Raw genomic sequence first — 10,339 nt, forward strand, 5'->3', positions numbered from 1 at the left:
TGGACTTTTCTGCCTACTCAGAGTTAGAACTGCCCTTGAAATCTGTGCACAAAAGGGCCCCCCCAGATATGGCTTTCACACTCCTGTGCGTAAAGAAGGAGGTCACACAACACCTCTGCGGCACTGTCTCTCCCTTTGAGGGCCCCTTGGGGAGCTCAACTGTGTTACCTATAACTCAGCCTTCCTCTGCAGTAAGGAACTCTCACATGTGTAGGGGAGAAAGGTGGTCATGGGAGGCCCTACCAGGCATTGGATAGGGTTAGCAAGGCCCCAGAGCCAGCGTGAAGTTTGTTTCACAGATGGGTTGAGGGGGGAGAAACCTCCCTGCCCTACAAGGCAGTGATCAGAGGGAATCCCTTCAAAGGAGTCCCCACAGGGGCCTGCTGTGTCTTTTGCTCTTTGCAGAATAAATATAAAATAAAGGAACGACACAGGCACGGTGGGGTTCCAGTAACACAGCATGCAAGGTCTAGCTACTGTCTAGCCCAGGGGTGGGCAAACTTTTTGGCCTGAGGGCCGCATCAGGGTTGCGAAACTGTATGGAGGGCTGGATAGGGAAGGCTGTGTGTCACCAAACAGCCTGGCCCCCGCCCCCTATCCATCCCCTCCCACTTCCTGCCCCCTGACTGCCCCCCTCAGAACCCCCGACCCATCCAACGCCTCCTGTTCCCTGTCTCTTGACTTCCCCTTCCTGGGACCTCCCACCCCTAACTGCTCCCTGGGACCTCACACCCTATCCAACCCCCCTGCTCCCTGTCCCCTGACTGCCGTGACCCCTATCCACACCCCTGCCCCCAGACAGGCCCCCTGGGACTCCCATGCCTATCCAACCCCCCATTCCCCATCCCCTGACCCGTCCCCAAGAACCTCCGCCCCGTCCAACCTCCCCCTGCTCCCTGTCTCCTGACTGCCCCACCCCCTATCCACACCCCCACCCCCTGACAGCCCTCCGCAGGACTCCCACACCTATCCAACCACTCCCTGTCCCCTGACTGCCCCCAGGAGCCCCTGCCCTTTATCCAAACCCCCTGCCCTTTATCCACTACCCGCCCCCTTACCATGCTGCTCAGAGCAGCAGGAGCTCGCAGCCCTGCCATCCGACCAGAGCCAGCCATGCTGCCCACGCTGCCTGGCAGGAGCGGCGGGCTAGAGTGCTGGCAACGTGTCATGCTGAGGCCACAGGGGAGGGGCTGGGGGCTAACCTCCCTGCCGGGAGCTCAGGGGCCAGGCAGGATGGTCCCGTGGGCCAAATGTGGCCTGTGGGCTGTAGATTGCCCACCTCTAGTCTAGCAAGATCTAGCAGCTTTGGCTGGGTTCTGGCAGCTTCTCCAACACAGAACATGGTGAGCACCACTAAAGGGCTTGCAGACCATTTAAATGGATACCCTGTTCCTGCACACAACAGGGCCTTCTCCTGCCAGGGCTTAGCAGGTGCTTAGCTTCACTTCAGTGGGCTCCTCAAGAGCATAAAACCAGTCACACACACAAATCTGTGCAGGATGATGGGTCCCAACTTTCCTCATCCTTCTAGGGGGTGATCTTTCCTTTGTCTCTTTCAATGCACTACAGATTCAAATAAATATGGCAGGATACAGTGGAGTGCCTGAGGAGCGGCAAATCAGTCAGTGCTGCAGGCACAGGAAGTTACTGTGAAGTGGACAAAAACCAGAGAGGAATCTCACAGGCCTGGTTGCTTCCCCCTGTCCCGTTTGACAAGCACCTGATGGAGAGCATCATTCATCAAAGGCATATTAACAGCGTAAGCGTAAGGAATTAGATTGTCGAGAGCATGTTCCACAGGGGACTGAATGGCTCACAAGCTTGGTAGTGACCAATTGAACACATCACCTGTAGGGGGCTGGTTCAACCCTAGGCTGGGTTGGGCGTGACTGACACTGGTAGTGGGGTAAGGTTGCTGGGGGACCTATGTGAAATAAGGGAGGTGGGTCTCAGTCTACTGCGAAAGTGGTAAGTGTTTGTGTTTGGTGTTTAAGGTCACAGAGTCAATCAGCCCTCACTGGGCACCACGCTCCGCGTGGAGATAGTCCTGTTTCCTGTGTATTTCAGGGTGACGTACGGCTGCAGTGTGTGAACAAATGATCAGTTACAACAGGCCTATCACTTAGGACATTAGCCCAGATTCACTTGGGTACTGGGGCTAGGGACGGTGCAGAGTCTGCTCTGGTTGGAGGTTAGTTTGTGCCATTGCTCCCATGCATCAGGAGTACAGACTCACCAGGGCCTAAGAACACTGGATAGTTTCTCCTCCCTCCCCCAACATGACCCTGGCCTGCCCAGGGATGCACTTTGCACCAGGAGTATTTGTGGGGTTTTACAGCCCCTTTATGGGGCCTAGCAATGAATTTGCCCCCAACGTCTCTAGGGTGCTATTTGTCCCGCTGTGTGCAGAGCCAGTGTCCTGTGCCCAGTGCCATCCCCTTGTTAGCTTTGGTAGTGGAAGACTCTTGTGTTCAAGCTCCAGGTCTGTATTTACCCTTGCAGCTTGGTGTCCCAGCTGCTGGGATGGGAGTGGCAGGTTAGGACTAGGTTAGTGTGATGCACGCAAAGGGGCTGGAAGGGAGGAGTGCAGAGAAGTCTGGCAAAGCAGAGCAATGGCAGGAGGATGTAAGAAAGGGGTTGTTACATTACAGCAGGCCACCCCCAGCTTTAAGTGTCACCTTCTTCTAGCTCCTCAGCATGTAAATGACACCAGCATACACCACGTCCCGGGCACTCACACATCGGGATGAGGGTGCGTATGCCTGAGGGATCGCTGGCACCACCGTACATGCCCTCTCTGATCTTGACCCAGTGAGTGTGACTAAGAACAGAATCTGGTTGTGAGCCAAGTCCTTATCCTCATTTGCACAGTCTTTGTTAACTAAGCTCCAGGCCTCGCTGTTTGAAATGAAATGCAGGCCGGTATGGCATGGAGATGGGCAGGGGAGTGTGGCAGGAACTTTTTAAGAGCGCGCCAGATACAGTAATTCCCGATTTAACATCCTCTCGCTTAACATTGTTTTGATGTTAAGTCCCTGCTCTGTTACAGGACATGCTCGTGTAAAGTTGTGCAATGCTCCGCTATAATGTGGTTTGGCCGCCTGCTTTGTCCACAGCTGGCAGCCCCCCATCAGCTCCCCTACGCCTCCCCCCAGCATACCCCCGTGGATCAGCACCTTCCCCCTGCTCGCAGCAATCAGCTGGTTTGCGGTGTTCAGGAGGCAGGGGAGGGAGGGAAGAGTCTGTGTGCCGGGTCCTCGCTCCTCCCCCCAGCCTCCTGAATGCCACAAGGCAGCTGATTGCTGCGAGCAGGAGACGGGGAGAGCAAGGGGAAGGCACTGATCTGTGGGGTCTGCCAGCAGGCGGGAGGAGTTGGGGTGCGTGTAGGGGAGCTGATAGGGGGCTGCCAGCCTGTTTAATACCTGTATTTAATTGCTTGTTTAAAATGCATATGCCTTATGTCTGGCAAAAAAAAAAAAAAAAAACCCGGAAACCTCCCCCCCCCCCCCCCCCGTGTACATTAATTCTTATGGGGAAATTGGATTCACTTAACATGGTTTCGCTTAAAGTCACATTTTCCAGGAACAGAACTATAACGTTAAGTGAGGAGTTACTCTGTTTGGCCCTTTGGGTAAGGAAGTGCTGTATCCTGGGGGGTTAACTGTTAATGGCCCTTCTTCATGGCCGTCTGGGATGAGCTAGGCAGCCAAGGGCCAGGGTTGCAATGATCAAGGATTCTGATCTATAGACTCACAGCTGTTCCCTTTGCCATGAAATTGACAAATTAAGAATCTCTCTCGTTGTAAAGTTCACCTCCAACCCCTCAGTCTCTGTATCAGAGTTTAGCACCTTCGCCCTGGCCAGCTCAGCAATGGGGAGTGGAGATGTAGCCCCATATATCCTCCACCATGGCCAGCAGAGGGCAGGATTCCTGTAGGATAAGTGTAAAATTAAAGAACTAAAGTTTGGTTAAGAAAATAACACTTGCACCTTATAGTTCATGGCCAGTAAGGAGAAGGCCCCAATCAGCAAGTAAATGAAGGCCGGGAGCATAGCAAGTAGTGTTACGTGTAATATGGGAGGGATGTATGGTTCCAAAAGTTAATAATAAAGTAAAAGAGCTGTAGTAACAAAATAAAGAAGAACTACCTTAAAAGCAGGGGCGGCTCCAGACCCCAGCATGCCAAGCGCATGCTTGGGGCGGCATGCCACTGGGGGCGCTCTGCCGGTCGCCGCGAGGGCGGCAAAGCTTGCCTGCGGAGGTCCGCTGGTCCCGCGGCTTCTGCGGACCTCCTGCAGCGGGAGGTCCGCGGAAGCCGCGGGACCAGTGGACGCTCCGCAGGCAAGCCGCCAAAGGCAGCCTGCCTGCCGTGCTTGGGGCGGCAAAATGCCTAGAGCTGCCCCAGCTTAAAAGAAACAAGCCCAAACCTTCCCCTGTCCTGCTGGTAAGCAATAGGTGGGGGGAGGGGGGGAAGAAGGTAAGAAAGGAAAAGCCTTAGGAAGAAAGGAGGCTGTAAATCTTCTCTAGATTAAGACTGGAAATAAGGATGAATTGTCTCAAGTGGTTTTTAGCTGAAGTCAGAAAAGGCAGTGACATCACTTGTTTGTTAAAGGGTATAAAAAGTAAACTCTTAAAAGGTTTCATTTAAAGGGTTTCATTAGTACCTCCCTGACCACACTGGAGCCAACCAATATGGGTCAAAGCACCCTGGATTTAGCCCATCTGTAAGTATCTTGATCAAATGCGTATAAACGTTTCGTTACCGGTTGGATGTCTTACATTGCTCATTAGTTAGGCTTTTTAGGCATGTTTAGAGCAATTGTATAAATACTGTTTTGGCCTTTGGATTTAATAAAGGCGTTTATGGTTAAATTAGTTTAGTATTTGGTGGCTTCCCATATCAATATGAATCATTTCAAACATTATTAATAATTTCAACAATTCCTGGTCCGGGGCTGGGAGCAGGAGGGCTGTTTGCACCCAGATGACTTGAAGGGATTGGCATGCACCTAACCTACCCACACACTCATTCACCAACATGTTGACAGGCAGCTGCTAGGCTCACCTCCTAATGCATCTGATGCTCCTCTCCTTTTTTGTACTGAAGGCCTGATCCAGCTCTCACTGAAGTCAATTGGAGTTGGATCAGGCCCTGGGAATGGATCCTGCTCTGCATTGCTGGGATTGGGGGAGGGAAGGCAGACATCTGGAGCTCCCAATGTCCTCTTGCCCATTCCCCACACCAGTGTAACAGCGAGCAGGACTGAGGTCTCACGCTCGGTTTCCTCTCAGGTTTCATAGGCAAGGCCTTGGCTCTGCTGCTATGACTCCCGATATGGAGGCTGTAGTTTTAAGCATAGATGTGGCAGTAGGGAGCCCAAGTTGTAATCCTAGCTGTGACATGTAACAAACAGTTTAAGATTGGGGCTGGAGATTATTTTATCCCGCGGCGTTGGAAGTGTTTGTACATTGAGGGGGCTGAAAGCCATTGAACCACACTGTAAACCCTGTATACGATGGAAACCACTTCAAACCTGGGGTGCTATTGCACCCTCAGCACCACTCGTTCCAGCATCCCTGATCTTACCCAGCTGATGCTGCAGAGCCCATGTGGGTAGGCAAGGTGACCTGCATAGGGATTTAGCCAAGATACCAGATCAAATAGCACCAACTCTTGCAAAAAGATGCAGGAGACCTTTAAAGACGCAAATGATCCTAGCATTGGTCTTGTGCCTCATCCAAAAGACAGCTCCATAAATACCATGGCACCGTCTAGGTATGTGCTAGGGCAACAGATTTGGAGCTGATCTGGAGGAAACCACCTTGTGGTGCTGGCTTGTTTGTTTGGCACTAATAATCAGGAGTTCCCAAACTGTGGCCTGATGGCTCTTGAAGAGTGGGCTGGTCATGCTGTGCTAACTCCCAGAGAGAAATAGAACTAAGAGAGGATAAGACATAAATCCTTTGCTAATATTACTCATATTATCACTGTTGTTGCCACAAGAGTCTTACTTGATTATGCATAGAACAGTATCTCCTAAAATGTGTTCCGCTATGTGAAAAAGTGCCTCAACCCCCCATCTAAGACATACCCAGCAATACCCACGTCAGCCTGGAGATTGCTTTCTGTGGGGGGGTCTCATCTTGGCGCTTAGCAATGTAGGGGCATTACGTCCACCCAGTATCCGTTTGGGACATTTTCCTCTAACATTTCTGCTGTTGATTTTAACGACCAGGTTTACCTTTCTCAGTTCTTATTCTTTGGGCTTTACTTTCTCCTTTGGGTCCTTTTTGTCTGTCCTGCTTCCATCTCTTTTCCTTGTTCACCTTTCCTTTTGCTCCCTCTTCTTTGTGGCTCTGTTGTGCCATTCCCTTTCTTTCTCCTGTGCTGCTTTCCAGTCACCAGCTTTATTTTTCTCTCTGCACTTGAGAGCCTTATTGTATTTTAATGTGTGTTTATTATTAGTTTTATCTTCATCCTTCCAAACTGTTTTTCTGGCTGTTGACTCCATGAGGTTTGTTCTTCTCTCCCAAAGCCTGTGTGTGATGGAGGGGGTGGGATTGGGACTCGGGGGATGAAATCCTGGCTCCAATGAATTCGGTGGCAAACCCTGCATTGAACATCAGCGGGGCCAGGATTTCACCTAGGAGCTTGATTTTCAGAGGTGCTGAATACTCAATCTCTGTTGAAATCAGTGGGAACAGCAGGTGCTCAGCACCTCTGAAGCTCAGGCCTTGACTCCCTTTAACCCCAAGGTAGTTTTATCTGTAGCTCACACCCCCCAGAATGAAACCTTTGGGCAACATTTAGCCCTGGTATAAGCAATTGCAACTTAGTACACATCAGTGGAGGTGCATCCACTTAGCAGCAGGTATGAATCTGACCGTTTGTCTTTCTGTCCGGCTGTGTCCCCTTTCCCTCCCCAGCCTCTTTCCTTTCTCCTTTATCTGTACAAGTAGGTGCAGGCAGCAGAGTCCTTATTCACTTGTGCATTCCTCACAGCTCACGTGCTGAGCCCCGCAGTCAGCCAGGGCCAGCACATCCACTGCTGGGCCTATGCACTGTGGCCCTCTGCTCACAAGCCACGAGGACCCTTGCCATGCCCTCAGGGCGTCTTTATTGTGGCTCTTTGTTCCAAGCCAGTTTTCCCCTGAGTTCTGTGCCTGGCATCTAATCCCTGAGCTGAACCAGGGCGCCAGCTGTTGCTATGAAACCTTTGAGAGGTAACAAAGAGAGATAAACAAAGCAGGTCAGTGAGGCAGAAGCAATTGACACAAAGGTAGAGCATGACTACAAAATACCTGTGAGCAGGGCGGGGCCTGGGATTGTCATGGCCAAAGTGTGCAGGGAGGCAGGCATATGAGGAGCGCATGATATGGCTGCTCAGTAGGAAACGCTCCATAGAAAAGGTTAAACACAGGAGGAGGGGAAGATCACGGTCAGTGTGGAGAACACACCTGAGTATCAGTAAGGAGACTGGGTGGATGAAACTCTGTTTCTGCAGGGGGACTAAGCAGGGAGCCAGCTCTCAGGGCACTGAATATGGTCAGACCTCTCTGAGGTCCTTTCTCTTGCAGTGCAGTTGCACAAAAGCAGGCTCATGAACTAATCCAGGGGTCGGCAACCTTTCAGAAGTGGTGTGCCAAGTCTTCATTTATTCACTCTAATTTAAGGTCTCATGTGCCAGTCATACATTTTAGCGTTTTTAGAAGGTCTCTTTCTATAAGTCTATAATATGTAACTAAACTACTGTTGTATGTAAAGTAAATAAGGTTTTGAAAATGTTTAAGAAGCTTTATTTAAAATTAGATTAAAATGCAGGGCCCCCCGGAGCGATGGCCAGGACCCAGGCAATGTGAGTGCCACTGAATCAGCTCGCATGCTGCCTTTGGCACCTGTGCCATAGGTTGCCTACCCCTGAACTAATCCATGTTTAGTGTGGGCACCCATGAGGTTTTCCAGGTGAAGGGTGCAGGCAGGAGAGTGGCACAAACAGCATGAGCTGAACAGGGAACAGGCAGCAAGGAAGACAGAGAAGGGAGCTGTTCCTTGCCAATAGGGCAGGGCTCCTCCCTGGTGTCTGAGCTGGGTTTGTGGAAGTGCAATTGCCTGTGTGTGCATTTGGCCACCTCTCTGCAATGTTAGCAGCCTTCTGTAAATAAAACATCCTCTGGGTCCTGTCTGTGCCAGCTATTTCCTCTTCCAGTGAGAAGCTGACTCCCTGGGTAACCCTGAATCTGCTACTGCTTGGAAAAGATGCAGCAATATCAACTCGGGACCTTGGGCTGAGTGCTATCCCAGTTCTGGGCTTGGAGCTCCTGATGTCGGTGAGGGCTGTATGTGCAGATCTAAGACAATACATGGTCCGGTGTGGTGCACGGTGGTAGGCACTAATGGGAGACTGAGGGAGTGCTAATTATTCATTGTCCTGCATCACATGCACATCTGCGTAGCACTGTTATAATGCTGACTTCCCTGCAGGGCCCTATCCAGCAGAGCTGGTTCAGCATCAGAGGAATTTCTAGTACATACCTTGCTGCTCTGTTAGGGTGATAGAACGTAACTGTAAGCTCTGTGGGGCAGGGGCAGGGGCACAACAGGGCCCTGGTCTGTGACTGGGAGCAGTAGGTGCTACTGCGAGAGAAAAGGCCCCTTAATCCTTTCCCCCAAAGTGCATGACACGGTCCCAGAGGCAATAGCAACCATACTGTACCCTCACAGAGCACCTTCACTCAAGCATTAGAGCACTGTGGCCAAGTGTTGTTATCCCAGTGCTACTGATGGAGAACCAACGGCTCACCGGGGTCCCCCAGCAACCGGTCCTATGGGGACCTGAGGGCTTGCCCAGGGTACCCCAGCAACCGGTCCTATGGGGACCCAAGGGCTTGCCCAGGGTTCCCCAGAGACTGGTCCTATGGGGATCCAAAGGCTCGCCCAGGGTCCTCCAGTGACCAGTCCTATGGGGACCCGAGGGTTTGCCCAGGGTCCCCCAGAGACCGGTCCTATGGGGACCCGAGGGCTTGCCCAGAGTACCCCAACGACCGGTCCTATGGGGACCCGAGGGATCGCCCGGGGTCCCCCAGCGACCGGTCCTATGGGGACCCGAGGGCTCGCCCAGAGTACCCCAGCGACTGGTCCTATGGGGACCCGAGGGCTTGCCCGGGGTCCCCCAGCGACCGATCCTATGGGGACCCGAGGGCTCGCCCAGAGTACCCCAGCGACCGGTCCTATGGGGACTTGAGGGCTTGCCCAGAGTCTCCCATTTACTGGTCCTATGGGGACCTGGGGGTTTGCTCAGAGTACTCCAGTGACCAGTCCTATGGGGACCCGGGGGCTTGCCCAGAGTACTCAAGTGACCAGTCCTGACTGGAACCTGGGGGCTCGCCCAGGGTACCCCAGTGACTGGTTCTGACTGGAACCTGGGGGTTCGCCCAGGGTACCCCAGTGACTGGTTCTGACTGGGACCTGGGGGCTCGCCCGGGGTACCCCAGTGACCGGTCCTACTGACAGGGAATTGAGGGCTCACCCCAGCGACCAGGCCTGACGGGGACCTGGCGGCTCGCCCGAGGTACCCCAGTGACCGGTTCTGACCAGGACCTAGGGACTCACCTGGGGTACCCCAGTGACCGGTTCTGACCAGGACCTGGGGGTTCGCCCGGGGTACCCCAGTGACCGGTCCTACTGACGGGGAATTGAGGGCTCGCCCGGGGTCCCCCAGCAACCAGGCCTGACGGGGACCTGGCGGCTCGCCCGAGGTACCCCAGTGACCGGTTCTGACCAGGACCTGGGGACTCACCTGGGGTACCCCAGTGACCGGTTCTGACCAGGACCTGGGGGCTCGCCCGGGGTACCCCAGTGACCGGTCCTACTGACGGGGAATTGAGGGCTCGCCCGGGGTCCCCCAGCAACCAGGCCTGACAGGGGACCTGGTGGCTCGCCGGGGTACCCCAGTGACCGGTTCTGACCGAGACCTGGGGGCTCACCCGGCGTACCCCAGTGACCAGTTCTGACCGGGGGGGCTCGCCTGGGGTACCCCAGTGACCAGTCCTACTGACGGGGAACTGAGGGCTTGCCCGGGGTCCGCCAGCGACCAGGCCTGACGGGGACCTGGTGGCTCGCCCAAGGTACCCCAGTGACTGGTTCTGACCAGGACCTGGGGGCTTGCCTGGGGTACCCCAGTGACCGGTTCTGACCAGGACCTGGGGGCTCGCCTGGGGTACCCCAGTGACCAGTCCTACTGACGGGGAATTGAGGGCTTGCCTGGGGTCCCCCAGCGACCAGGCCTGACGGGGACCCGGTGGCTCGCCGGGGTACCCCAGTGACCGGTTCTGACCAGG

The sequence above is a fragment of the Chelonoidis abingdonii genome, chromosome 22 (assembly GCF_003597395.2).
Source record: "Chelonoidis abingdonii isolate Lonesome George chromosome 22, CheloAbing_2.0, whole genome shotgun sequence".
NCBI lineage: Eukaryota > Metazoa > Chordata > Testudines > Testudinidae > Chelonoidis > Chelonoidis abingdonii.